The sequence below is a fragment of the Ochotona princeps genome, chromosome 3, assembly GCF_030435755.1.
Source record: "Ochotona princeps isolate mOchPri1 chromosome 3, mOchPri1.hap1, whole genome shotgun sequence".
In the NCBI taxonomy this organism is placed as follows: Eukaryota; Metazoa; Chordata; class Mammalia; order Lagomorpha; family Ochotonidae; genus Ochotona; species Ochotona princeps.
This window is the reverse complement of record NC_080834.1, coordinates 57,840,658-57,845,661: the sequence shown is the minus strand read 5'-3', so window position 1 is coordinate 57,845,661 and position 5,004 is coordinate 57,840,658. Positions and strand designations below refer to the sequence as shown.

The following is a 5,004-nucleotide window of genomic DNA, read 5'->3' as shown; positions in this document are numbered from 1 at the left end:
ATTAAAGAAAGAATCATTTAACTATGATAACATTGTCTATTTAGGTTTTTTTTGTCATGCATACTGTTACAAGGGCTATTTTTTTCTTTTCTTCTCAATCACTGTTTATTTTTAGATGCTATAGTTCCCATCTAAAACACATTCCCATTTTAATGCTTGCCTGAAATTTTTGTAAGATCATATGTTCACTATGAACCCTTATGATATGGCAGGGATTTATAAATTAAGTGATGATGTTTGGGACCAAGTGAAAATGATTTAGTAAATGTGAAAATTGTTCAATGTTGTGAAGACAAATTGTAAAATGAATACATCAGTAATGTTTTTTGTGGCAAGAATTAACACATGCATGTGAGGCAATTGGTGTTTTCAAAGCTGTGTTTTCAATTGTTCATTTCATTAACATGGTGGGTAACAAACAGCAAGGAAGCATGTTGTGTCTCTAGGAAAAGTCCTATACCACATAATGTACCATACCATACCATACCATACCATACCATGCATTACCTTACCTTACCATACCATAACAAAATGAAATGAAATAAAATAAAATAAAATAAAGAAAAATAAAATAAAATAATAAAATAGATGGGAGTGTCCAACTCCATGGCTCAATGGCAATATCCTCACCTTGCAAGCACTGGGATCCCATTGGTGGTTCCTGTCTTGGTTGCTCCTCTTCCCATCTAGCTCCCTGCTTATGGCCTGGGAAAACAATAGAGGATGGCCCAAAGCCTTGGGATCCTATAGCCACCATGGTGATCCCTGACTTCAGTTCAGCACAGATCAGGCCAGCAGCCATCTGGGGAGTGAATCAGCAGATGGAAGATCTTTGTTCCTGTTGGTCCTTCTTTCTGTAAATCTGATCTGCCTTTCCAATAGATAAATAAATAAATAAATCTTTTATTAAAAAGTAGGGGAGATTAGGGATGTCGGACAGGTATAACACATGGAAAAAGAAAATACAAGACAGAAGCAGATACTTGGTACAGAAGATAAGCTGCTTCTTGGTAAATTCACATCTCATATCAGAGTATCTATGTCCAAATTCTGCTTCTTATTCTGATTCCAGCTTCCTAATGTTGCACATCTTCGGAGGCAACAAGAGATTTAATATGTATTTGCATTCCTGGGTCTCAATTGGCACCCAGACTGAGTTCTAGCTTCTTTGCCTGGAAACTTAGGAAGTGAGTTATCAAAGGGTAAATCCCTCTCTGTCTTGCTCTTTCACTTTCTCTGTCTCTCTCTCTGTTTTCAAAGTAACAGGATATAAAAGTAATCAAAACCAAATAAGTACTAATATCATAAATTGTGATGCAAATAAAAAGAAATTCTTTGTTTTCCATTTTTTTATTGATTACATTGTATTATGTGACACAGTTTTATAGGCACTGGGATCGCTTCTCAGCCTTTTGGCTAAGATCAAGTGTAGTATCTGTCCTTATCAGTTTAAAAAGAAATTCTGTGCATTAATGGAGTGAATCGATACATAAATGTTTAACATAATTTGAAAGAGCTCTTGAAACATGATATAAAATTTATTGCTTTATATGGTTTAACATAGAATTATACAAATATACTATAAAAAAGCATTTCACACAGTGTTTGAGAACAATATACTAATAAAACATTAATTCCATGATTTATTTAATCCAAGAAGTTGTAAGCATATATAAAAAATGTCCTTTTTAGCTTCATTAAATGTGGTATCAGATGTATTGTAAATGGAAAGAAAGAGATTGTTAATTCATAGTCAACTTTTGGTCTTTGACCATCAGGGATTGTTTTTGAGTTTTTGTAAATATATATAAATTTTTGTACATGCATGTGTATGTATAAACATGATTTGTGCATTTCATGTATATTCATACTTACATGGCATAATTTAGCTTCTGTTTGAGAAACCTATTTCTCCTTCAACCAAGTTTCATAACTATGCTGTCATTGCATGTAATTACACTTCACTTATGTGATCGGGTAAAAAGAAACTTCTTGGTTCAGCCCAAGTACTTGTTGTAAGTGTCTGTATATTGACATCCAAGGAAATCCCAAAAGTATTCTGGTATTTCCTCATGTTATTTCTAGCATACAAATGGATCTGTGAGCATAAGCATATATTCAGAAATCATATACACATGTGCACCCAAACATGTCTGTATGTTCATCTTGTGTTTGTGTGTATGTGCATTTATCATACATAGAGCAGCAGTTACACAGACGAAAACTTGATTTTAAATATAGATTCCTTACCTTCAAATATTCTTTCATCTTTTACTCAAGAATGGACTGCCAAAGATGAATTGCAATTATAGAGCTCCACTGGGAGTTTTGAGTGGAAAATCCGTAGTTTTCAGGAAAATTGTATTCTTACTTCTTTTAAGAGCACCTTTGAGTTGTTATTCAAAAGAACTTTAATCTCTAACTTTTGTTTCTTCTCTTTAGACTTCAAAAGAACCTAGTTTTAATATTATTTAAGCTCAGATATCATTCTGTTAAAACTATAATGTTGTACTGCTACATTAACAGTCTTATGTTTAAATGATGTTAAATACATAGTGATGTGTGTATCTACATTTCAAACCCTTGATTTTTCTTGAATACATTTTATCCATCAAAGAAATTTTTTGACAAATTATGAAATGTAATGTAACTTCCTGAAACATTAAAGAAAAGATTAATATATTCCAGAGGGGGCTGAAGAAAGGAAGGAAGGAAGGAAGAAAGGAAAGAGAAATGAAGAGTGAAGACAGGGCTGGAAACAGAACCAACCCAACAATTGCAACCACCAGCTGATCTGGGCAATGGACTGTGCCAGGCCCTGTACTTGCTAGTACATACAAGACTATGTCTGGGAACACCTCAGAGAAAGTTTTTTTGGGAATCGCCCCAATCGAACTGCAAGACTCAGAACCCTAACCATGAAAAGACAGAGGACAGAGCAAGTCAGTCAAACACCTCAGCCATATGTTGGCAGTGAAAAACTGGGCAAATGGAGAAATGGAGACTCCATGAAGGACTATGTCAATCAGTGGATTCTTCAACGACCTCACAGTGGTTGGAGTGGCGAGAGTGGCAGCAATCCATAACTGTTGAACTATTAAAACCACTTGACCAAGACCCTCGGAGCATGCCCCACATCTGGGACCTGGGGTGGGTGAGAGACTGGGTGGGGCTTCTCCCTTAAAATCCCCCTTTACCTCAGATACATGAAGGAAACAATATGGAAATAACAGTCTTACCCGTTTTCCTATAGCCCTTGAACCTTTTTACCCTAATTAACTATGCAAAGATTGTCAAAAATAAAATTTAAAAAAATGGAAAAAGCTAAAAAAAAAAAAAAGAAAAACAACACACATATTTTCCATGCTTGACGAAAAAAAAAAAAACAACAAAGACATGAAGGGTGGAGCTATGTAAGTGCTGGATTCGTAAAGCCCCAGGATAGCCTGAGTTGGGCTGGTCCTAATGGTGTGAGCCAACAGTTCACCTCAGTTCTCTCAGATGGGTGCCAGGGGTCAAATTACTTCAGTCTACACTATTGCCTTCCATAAGTCGTATTACCTGGAAGGTAGAACTAAGAGCTCTAGCCAGAAATCAAACCTACACACTGTAATGAGGAATAGGGTGTCTCATCTGCTAGCTTACATGTCCTTTCCTGTAAATATTTCCACTCTAATTTTTTTTTCTTTTTGTAGACTTATTTATTTTACTGGAAAGGCAGATTTATATTATGAAGGCCACACGGAGAAAAAGATCTTCCAAGTGCTAGTTCACTCCACAAGTGTCCACAAGGTCAAAGCTGAGCTGATCTGAAGCCTAGGGCCAGGAGTTTCTCCTGGGTCTCACATGTGTAAAGGCTTTGTGTCATCCACTAATGCTTTCCTAAGAAGCACGTTACAAAGTACAGCAGCAGGACATAAACAAGCGCCTGTGTTGGATTCTGGCATGAGCAAATTGAGGATTAGCCACTGAGCCATCATGCCAGACTCAAACACTTCCAATTTCATTGCTACTTGTAGGCGACATTATCTGCCCATTCATATTTGCTTTCATCGTTCCTTTACTTAGCAGATGTACTTATGTTACCAGCACTTAATTGTTGAACATTAGTAATTATAGCAATTTTTTCATTTTATAAAACTTGATTTTGAAGTAACACAGGATCTGAATGCCTTGGTATGTTTAGAATCAATTACAGCACAAGAAACATGGCACAAAGGGCATATCAATGACAATCACATTTTTGTCCACAGTTCATTCATTGCATTTCTTGTATCTTTATGTTTTTAAGCTATGAGCACTTTCTCAACAAGACACACATATAGAAATTCTCAGGTTTAATTCCAAAGGAAATCAAATGGAGATAATAAACTATGAGTCTGATATGCTTGTAATTATCCTATTTGAAATATATAGATATTAGTATTATAAGTAGGTCTTTGGCATACTTTCTGAAAAAGCTTTAGATTGACCTGTACATTAAAAAAAAACTCATTAGAATCATTAACAAAAAATACATTACATATAAATTTTATTTTTCAAGAAGATTTTATTCTGACCATCATGATTGGTGGAAAGGGGAATAATTCATTATGAACTAAACTCAGTGCAAACCAATGGTTTGGGAGCTTTATTGAGGTGGTCAAGATCAAGGACTATTACCATTTTCTAATTACATTTTCCTAAAGGGAAAAATATATTTTGTTATGAAGAATAGAGAGTAGTTTTAAAACTAGGTGAAAGTTTCCTGCTAAATTTAAGCTCCTGCTATACACAGGGACTGAGAAATATAAGTACTACCTTTCCCCCACACACAAATATTTTATTTTTCTTTGTATTCTCAGTATTTAAATATATAATACTATGCATTTATAAATAGTCATCATACTTGATTATGTTTCCAACATATGGTTTCTATATGTCTTTGGGAAACATATTGCTGGTTTTTAAAATGAGAAGCTTTTTATTTGTTTGTTTTCATAAACAGTGTGAACAACTCAAAGG

At 34.9% G+C, this 5,004-nt stretch overlaps 1 pseudogene; it reads left to right on the top strand.

The window, feature by feature from the left end:
• The first annotated feature begins 1,396 nt into the window (after nt 1-1,396).
• LOC131479958 (U2 spliceosomal RNA) lies at nt 1,397-1,521 on the top strand (annotated as a pseudogene).
• The last annotated feature ends 3,483 nt before the right edge of the window (nt 1,522-5,004 follow it).